The following is a 9,984-nucleotide window of genomic DNA, read 5'->3' on the forward strand; positions in this document are numbered from 1 at the left end:
CTTGAGGATTTTGCTTTTCACAGCAAATGCACATTGATGATTTATATCATGGAGTTCTCCCCCTCAGTCTTGTAAATCATGCATACATATGACATATACTATGAAGAAATTGAGGATGCATGATGACAAATGGTATCTGATGAATTCCAGCATGCATGCATTAAAATTTTGAGGAATAAGCATGCGAAGAAAAACGTTCAAAAGCGTCAGAGTACCAACGGGCTTAAGTTACAACTCATTACATAAAATACTTCGGAAGAGCCAAGAGTTTGTAACTTAAATAAAGTTTATAAGCCGCCAAAATATCCCGCGTGAAGACTAACTCTCAAGTTTCTCCCCCTTTGTCATCAAGTGAGAAAAAGGGAAAAACTAAGGACAAACGCCCGTGAAGACTTTCACTCCTTGGCAGTTGAGGAATACACATGAGGATTCTTGGGAGCAGACTTCCTCCTTGGACCGGTGGAAGTGTCTTGTTGCTCTTCATCAGATTCAGCAGTGCGGAATGAAGAAAAAGAACCGTCCTCAAGGTCTGGAACTGGAATTGGCCTGAATTTATTCTTTGGTGGCCACGACCAGTCAAAGTCCCGCACAAACTCCAATTCTGCAAGTTCTGCTGGAGTCTTCAAATGAGCCAGTGTATCCCAGGTGCGATCAAAAACCTCATGAAGATAATAATGGTTAAGCTTCACAGCATTCTACGTTTCATTGAGGGTTTTCACAATGGCGCCGAACTGGCGTTTGACCCACTTGTGATTCCGATCCACCTTCTGGTGAAGACTTATAAGAAGCTCTCGGGTATTCATCACCCTAGGAGCAACATGACTTGGAGGATGGGTCTCAGTTTCATCCCATGAAGAATAAGCTTCGGGCTCTCTGAACTGGCCATCAAGGGGCCGACTGCCTTCATCAATGACAGACTTGCCTTTTCCTTCAACAGGCTCGAAAGTCTTCTTGTTGACCCTTATAGGAGGCATATAACCCACATGGTTGTTGAAATCAGCATGATAATTGATGCCTGACCTTGTTCTAATGAATCTCATGATCCATGGAGCATATATCTTGTGGTCAAAAGGAGCCATTGCATTCTCGGCCAAAGTCCTGAAGAAGAAATCATGAACGTTGATGGGAATACCATGTGTGATGTTGAAGAGGATATTCTTCATGATGCCTACGACATCTTCTTCATCATCATGGACCTTGATTGGTGCAAGAACGCTGCAGAGGATTCTGTAAACCGTCCTGGGTTCATATTTGAGCTCATGGATCAGGAAGGTTGTTCTTGGTGGTTTCCCCTTTGCCAAAGGCTTCATGAGGACATCCATCAGCTTGTTAGCCAGCTCACGTTCATCATAAAGCTTCACGGCCTGCTCTGAGGAAATTGATACTGGTAGTTCACGCAGTAGCTCATTGGCAGGAGCCTTGAAGTGTGTGGTTTGCGTCATCCAGTCTAGCACCCATGTGTTGATGTCTGTTGGATATCCTGAGATGTGAAGAGTTGCATAGAATTGAAGAATGAGCTCACTATTCCAATCACAGATATCCGAGCACATTGGGAGGAGTCCAGCTTCAAAAAGGACGTTGAGGACTGGAGCAAAGCATGGTATTTCTTCAAGCTCAACGTGAGGAATGTGCCTGTGTTGGAAAATCTTGTTTCTACCAGACAACATAGAGGCATAGTAGTTGAGCTGTGTCCTTGTCCAAAACTTCAGATGCCTGATGCGTGGCTTTTCATAGGGATTTTCTTCGATGAAGAACATGCGTTTTTCAAAGGACTCCTTTTGAAACTTTGGCCTCTTGGAGAACGGCTGACGCTGCATTGGCTATAGATTTTGCGGCTGGACTTGAGGGGAGACAACTATTGCAGACTCTGGGTTGAGGACGACAAAAGCATTTTATGGGTCTGGTGCATTCTCCTCCGCATGGTCCTCAGGGTGAGGAATTTCATCAGCTTGAGCTTCAGGCTGAGGAATGTCGTCAACCGGAGCTTCCTGTTGGGGGTTTTGCTCTAGAGGAGGAATTGGTTCATCCTGAGCCTCAGCTTGAGGGTTTTGCTCAGGAGGAGGAGGAGTTGGGTCAGCCTGATCCTCAGGTAGAGGATTTTGCTCAAAACTGGGACTTTCATCAGGCTGAGGATTTTCACTTTGTTCTTCCCCAGCTTGCTTGGTGACGGAGCCAGATTCATCAGCTCATGCAGCTGCTCCTTGTGCAGTTTCTTCATGAGGAATGGAGGACTGAGGACTATCATCAATGCGAATTTCCTCGTCAGTATGTTCCTCAGATTCAGCATTCTTCATTTCCTCATCTGCCCCTTGCACCTGGTCTTCGCTTGCAAAGGAAATCATCTCATATGATGGAGCGTTGTTAAGAGGCACACGATCCAGAGGAGCATTTTCTTCAAGTGCTTTGAGGCGCTTGGCCTCAGTGGATTCTTCTGCTGATGAAGCTTTTCTTTTCTTGGTTTCCTTTTCAGCAGCCCTGGTCTTTTTCACGTCTGATGCAGACGGAGTCACTTTCTTCACCTTTGAAGCTTTTGGTGAAGGTGTTTTTTCAGCACAGACAATTTCATCAACTGGTGCAGAGGTATCATCTGGCTTTGAAGCACCAGCTGGAGCAGAGTCATCAGCTGGGTTAGAAGCAACAACTGGAGCAGGGTCAGTCTCGCCAGTTGTAGCAGAATCATCAGCTGGAATTTCCTTGGTGATTTCCTCAATAGCCAGTTCATTAGCACGACTTCCTTGAGGGATTTCCTCAGCATGAACAGTTTCATCAGCTGGTTCTTCAATCAGAGGCTCAGGAGTTGGTACTGGAGGGGCAACCTTCTTGTTGTAGTTGTCAACAGCTTCAGTGGCAAATTTGATGAAATTGCTTTTGAGACTTTGACGGTCAGAGAGCTTAGAGTACTTATCTCTCAAAGTCTTCAATTCAGCCTGTGTTGACACAAGTGCATCAGGCGTCAGGTTGAGGAGATTCTGCCTGAGGAATTTGTCCTTTTTGAGCTTGGCAACCTTGGCTTGTTTGGCTTGCTGCTCCTTCCACTTGGCCTCGTTGATGAATGTGTCCACTATGTGGCTGATGCCTGGGGGAAGCTTCAAATCATCAAGTGGAGTGTTGGGGTCATCACACCAGATGTTGATGTAATCGAGGAGGACTTTTGGGTCCATGGACAGAGGAATGGAGCTGCCAGAAGCTTGAGCTACCCTCTCTTGCTTCTTTTTGATGATGGCTTGCAGAGTGTCATCATCAAATTCATCACTACCTTCTGATGCAGAAGGGACCTTGATGATTTTGCTTGGGCTTGGTCTTGTTCCTCTCCCAGCAGACACTTTAGTCTTTAGAGTAGTTGGTGAAGACTTTGTCTCCGAGCTTGTTGCAGATGGGAATGATGAGCTGGAGACAGCGGGTAGTTGCTTCACTATCGACTTCTGTTCAGGCTTTGAAGCCTTTGGAGCTGAGGGTTTTGGTGTTGAAGGTTTTGGTGCTGATGCTGGTGCAGTTTTCTCTTGAGGCTTTGAAGCCTTTGGTTTTGGTGGCAAAGACTTCAGTTGAGGAATTGCCGAACCAGAAGTCTCGGCTGCGGAGGAAGTAGTGGCAGTTGCAGCAGCAACAGATTCTTCATTGAACTTCCTCACAACAGCCTCTGCTTGCTTCTGAAGCTTTGACAATTGTTTAGACTTTTCCTCAGGATAGTCATCAATTGTCTTGAGGCTTGAGGGGTGTGCTTCATGATAATCCTCAAGTGTAGCCCGTTTGCCAGGAGGATTCAGACGAATTTTTTCGCGTATTTGGGAGTGACGAATCTGTACTCCTTCCACTCCTTAGCCCATCGTCGTTCTATCTTTTGAAGCCTGATCTTTCTCTTGGGCATAGATTCATGTTCATCAGGACTGCAGTAATCCAGGTATATATCCTCAGGGATATCTATGGCAGTGTTCTGCTCGAGTTTCTTGCCTACCTTTTGCTTCCTTTCATCCTCCATTTTCTTCAGCTGAGGCTTTTGCTGATGAGATTGAACTCTTGAGGATTCTAATGAGACCTGCAGATTTTCTTCAAGAAATGCTGCAAATGAGTTAATTTGATGAGAACCGAGAGATTCATCAGCTGACATGTTTGTACCTGTGAAAAGAGTATAGTTGCGAGGAATTTGGAGAGGTCATATGCGTTCTCAGTTTTGATGAAATGAAAATTATTGACAGTTCAGGAATTTGACCAGTGGTTGAGGAATTCGTCTAAGCATACTGTTCTTGGGTTCCAGAGTTGTACAAATCCGAAAATTCGCACAACTGAGAAATCTCGTGAAAATCGTAGATGCTTAGTGAAGTTCATCAATAGTTGGGTGATAGGCAGTGTTTGAGGAAAAGAAACTGATGGATTCTTGAGGAAAAACAAATTTCACATCTCTAAGGTAAAATAGTAGATCAAACCGGCTGTAAAAATAGGGTTTTTATTTACCCTAGATGACGCGCATGAAGAACAGAGAAGAGGTAGCAGTAGATGCTCTTTCGATGCGAGTCCAATGCGCCCTAACTCGACAGCAGAGGATGGATACGGCGGCGGTGGACGAAGATGGTCCGGTTCCAGCGTGGTTTCGGTGACGGAGAGGTCGAGGCAATCAAGCTCTTCTTCGCCGACGTCGAGACTTCTAGTGGTGGCGCTAGGGCTTGGAGCTTTGCTGTAGCAGGAGGGCGATGGGACGAAGAAGATTTTACCGAGGGAGATGGGGACATATTTATAGCCAGGCGGTAACTGTTGGCGCGAAAATATCGGACCAAATAGCCCCTGTCTCTACGTCTCTGCAGGACACGTGTAGCTCACGACAGAAGCGGTGGAGATCGTGGAGATCGTGGTTATCCGAACGAGGGAAGTGTGGTTCAGTTACTGTTTATTAAAAAAACATTTTTGAAGCTTTGAGGATTTTGTTACAAAATCATCAGCTGACAAGGACGCAGTGAGGATTTCGAACAAAGTTTCAAGTAGAATGCTTATGAAGAATTGAATAGACTGGGTGAGAGTAGCAGAGAGGGAAAGTAGGGTCAGATCACATTCACTTAGATGAAATATCAAATTGAATAAATAGCTATAAGTGAATGATGTTGAGGACTTGAAATCACAGTCTATCTAGGTAAACGAAAATCATCAAGTGTGTTTGAAGATTTTGAATAACTTGAGGATTTTGTGATAAAACATCATGATGATGAATTTCAGTTTTGACGAAAAACTATTTTGAAGAACAACTATTTTGAAGAAAATCAAATTTTGAAGAAATTCAGCTTTGAAGAAATTCAACTTGAGGAATTTCACGTTGGGTGGTGGCGTGACCCACCATATAAGAATGTTGATTACAGACGCCGCGTACAATTGTCGTAGGGCCCTGAGAATCAATTTCCTCGTTGATTTCTTCACACTCAGAGTGATATTCTTCATTAGTTGAAGAAAATCGATTCATCATGTGCTGCACATCTAAGTCATCAATTTTGCATAAGTGTTAGGATGTGTGCAAGTTTTTACAAAACATTTGAAGATTCTAAGATATTTAGCTCACACCGCTACTTGCAAAACCTTTTCTCGTCCAAGGGCTTAGTGAAGATATCTACCAGTTGATCATCAGTCTTCACATGGTCGATGAGGATATTGCCCTTGAGGACATGGTCCCGAAGAAAATGATGACGAATCTGGATGTGCTTAGTCTTCGAGTGTTGTACTGGGTTGTATGCAATCTTGATTGCACTCCCATTGTCGCAGTAGGGAGGCACATTCTTCATGTTTATGCCGTAGTCCTTGAAGATTTGCTTCATCCATAGCAATTGAGCACATCATCAACCAGCAGCAATGTACTCAGCTTCGACAGTGGATAGTGAAACGCAATTCTGCTTCTTTGAGGACCAGCAAACTAGTGATCTTCCAAGGAAATGACATGTGCCAGAGGTTGACTTGCGATCCACACGGTCACCAGCATAGTCAGAATCAGAATATCCCACAAGATGAAGATTTGAGCCCTTGGGATACCATAATCCTAGTGTTGGTGTGTGAGCTAAGTATCGAAGAATATGCTTCACAGCCTTATGGTGTGATTCCTTCGGTTTTGCTTGAAAACGTGCACACATGCAAAGTAAGCATTATATCTGGCCTAGATGCACATAAATACAATAAAGAGACAATCATAGAGCGATATACGTGCTGATCGAATTCTTTACCATTTTCGTCAGTGCAGAGGTGACCGTTGGTAGGCATTGGAGTCTTGGCACCTTTGCATTCATGCATGTCAAATTTCCTCAGAACATCCTTGAGGTATTTTTCCTGAGATATGAAGATTCCATTGCGTTGTTGACAAATTTGAAGTCCTAAGAAGAATTTCAGCTCCCCAACATAGACATGATATTCTTCACTCATCATGTAAGCAAATTCATCACTGTACCGTTTGTAAGTACAACCAAATATAATATCGTCGACATATATCTGGCACACAAATAGCTCATTATCATAGGATTTACTGAAAAGAGTTGGATCGAGTGAACCATGTTTGAAGCCTTTCTTCATGAGGAATTCCTTCAATGTATCATACCATGCCCGAGGGGCTTGCTTGAGACCATAGAGTGCCTTTTTGAGTCCGAAGACTTTGTCTGGATTCTTTGGATCCTCAAAACCTGGGGGCTGAGCAACATATACTTCTTCCTCAAGCTTACCATTGAGGAATGCACTTTTCACATCCATTTGATATAAGATGATGTTATGATGATTAGCATAAGCATGGAGTATTCGAATAGCTTCAAGTCTAGCAACAGGTGCAAAAATTTCATCGAAATATATTCCTGCAACCTGTGTGTAGCCTTGGGCTACAAGTCATGCCTTATTCCTCACCACTTGACCATCCTCATCCTGCTTGTTTCGGAAAATCCACTTTGTTCCGATGATATTGTGCTTGCGAGGATCTGGTCGTTTGACGACCTCCCATACGTCATTCAGCTTGAATTGAAGAACTTCGTCTTGCATAGCTTGGATCCACTCTGGTTCCAGGAAAGCCTCAATAATTTTTGAAGGTTCTGTGATAGACACAAAGGAGAAATGCCCACAAAATTTAACTAAGTGTGAAGCTTTTGAGCGAGTGAGAGGACCTGGCGCGTTGATGTCATTGAGGATTTTGTCAAGTTCCACTTCATCTGCAATCCTCGGATGAGCTGGTTGAGGATTTCGTTTGGGATGAGGAATTGGTTCTAGAGCAATTTCCTTAGGAGCATCTTCTTGATTTTCATCAGTGATGGGAATGATTTCTTCATCAATTTCCTCAATGGGAACAATGTCTTCAGTACCTTTGAGCTTTATTGCTTCCTCAAGAGACAACTTATCTGGATCAGGAGGCAATTGCTCTCTTTGCGAGCCATTTGTTTCATCGAACCGCACATCTACAGTCTCAACAACCTTGTGGTGATAGTTGTTGAAGACTCTGTAGGTGTGCGAGTCCTTTCCATAACCGAGCATAAAACCCTCATGTGCCTTAGGTGCAAATTTTGAGCTATGGTGAGGATCTCTAATCCAATATTTTGCACCGAAGCCTTTGAAATAACTTACATTGGGTTTCTTGTGAGTGAGGAGTTCATATGAGGTTTTCTTGAGGAATTTGTGAAGATATACCCTGTTGATGATATGGCATGCAGTGTTGATTGCTTTAGGCCAAAAGCGACGAGGAGTCGGATATTCTTCAAGCATGGTTCTTGCCATCTCAACCAGAGTCATGTTCTTCCTTTCAACACAACATTCTGTTGAGGAGTATAAGGAGCAGACAATTCGTGAGTAATACCAAGATTATCAAGATAATTATCAAGACCAGTGTTTTTGAACTCTGTTCCATTATCACTCCTGATGTGTTTGATCTTGATGCCGAAGTTCGTCGAGGCCCTTGAAGAAAATCGTTCGAAGACTTCCTGCACGTCAGGTTTATATAAGATGATATGCACCCATGCATATCTGGAATAATCATCAACTATGACGAAGCCATATAAAGATGCTGCATTTGTTAGTGTGGCATAATGAGTAGGTCCAAATAGATCCATGTGAAGCAATTCAAATGGACGAGTAGTGGTCATGATAGTCTTCGAGGGATTCTTGGATCTGGTCATTTTCCTAGATTTACACGCACCGTAGAGGTGATCCTTGAGGAATTTGACTGATTCGATGCCGATGACATGCTTCTTCTTTGCGAGCGTGTGCAAATTCCTCGTGCGTGCATGACCAGTCTTCGATGCCACAGCCACCCTTATGAGGTTTTTGCTAGCACGCAAGTGGCTGGTTGAGGACCTGTAGAGAAATCAACAATGTACAAATCCCCTCTTCTGACACCTTCGAAGACTTTGGAATTGTCAGATTCCATGATGACAACACATCTATATCTACCAAAGATAACAATCATATCAAGATCACAAAGCATCGAGACTGACATGAGGTTAAATCCAAGGGATTCAACAAGCATCACTTTGTCCATATGCCTATCCTTGGAAATAGCCACTTTGCCAAGTCCCAATACCTTGCTTTTACCTTTGTCAGCATATGTGATTTGCTTCAGGGGTGATGGAGTTAGTGGCATATTCATCAGCAAGCTTTTATCACCATTCATGTGATGTGTGCAACCACTATCAAGAACCTACTCAGTACTCTTGGGTTTGTCATCCTGTAGATGAGTTAGTATAGCTTACCATCTCATATGCTTCAGACTTGAAGAATATGATATCAACTTCATCAGATAGGAATTTCATCATAACAGAATTACAAGGACGTGTGAAATATATCTATTTCATCAATATTAGCTTGCGTCCTATCAAGCATTTTCCTCAGGTCTCTAGAAAATTATTCATATGAGGATTTTCATCTGGAGACCTGACCTGCAGAAGTGATTAGTTCAATTTCTTCACCACCCACATCTGAAGGGGTGGTAAAGCATTCATCATCCTGCGAGCACCATATGAGAAAGGAGGCATTGAAGCTAATGCACTTCTCTTAAAAGTAGGGGGGTTAAAGTACTCATATGAATATGCAGAGAACTGGTTTGAGGATTTATGAACATAATGATTTGAAGAATAACGCTCATATTCATATTCCTTGTAGTTTCCCTACATGTTAGAAGCATTAGCGGGGGTACGAGCATAGTTTTGACCAGTTGAGGATTTTAATGCTCTTGAAGACTTTGGTCCTCCTGAGGAATTTGATCTGGGGTTCAAATTCTTCATCGGTGGTGTCATGAGCACATTCACCTAAAGATTTTCAAGACAACTTTTGGGAACCCAGATTTTCCTCGCGGGAGGCCCATTCCTGTAGTTAGTTCCAACATATCGAGAAAATACTTCACCAGATTGATTTTTGAACAGTTTATAGTTGGAGTCAACTGACTCATCTGAGGAATAGGATAATTCACATGAAAAGCCTGTTAAATTGGATGGATCAAAAGGAGGCCCAGTAGCAGCAACCCATGAGGTTTTGGGATACTGCTCAGGTTTCCAATAACATCCATCAGCATTCAACTTCCTGTCAAAGGCAATTCCTTCTTTCCTCGGGTTCCTGTTCAAGCTCTGCTTTTTGAGCACATCACAAAGGGTTTGATGTCCTTTGAGACTTTTGTATATGCCTGTCACATACAATTCCTTCAGCCCTGCATTTTCATCAGTGACATTTGTGTTTTCCCCAAGTGAGGAATTTGACACTACATGAGCAGTTGAAGAATTTGTAGCAATTGAAGCATTTGATGATTCTGGTGAAGAATTAGCAGTTTCACTTTCAATGCATTTAAGACAGGGAGGAATGAATTCAGCTTGAGCAGCGCTGATCTGTTGAGCTAGTAATGAATCATTTTCCATTCGAAGATCATCATGAGAAATCCTTAACTTCTCTAGATCAAGCTTCCTTTGAAGAAATTCATAGGAAAGTTTCTCATGATCAGCGAGGAGTGTAATATGACGATCTTGAAGATTATCAAATCTAGACTGAAGACTTTTCATATCA

The sequence above is a fragment of the Hordeum vulgare genome, chromosome 4H (genome assembly GCF_904849725.1).
Source record: "Hordeum vulgare subsp. vulgare chromosome 4H, MorexV3_pseudomolecules_assembly, whole genome shotgun sequence".
In the NCBI taxonomy this organism is placed as follows: Eukaryota; Viridiplantae; Streptophyta; class Magnoliopsida; order Poales; family Poaceae; genus Hordeum; species Hordeum vulgare.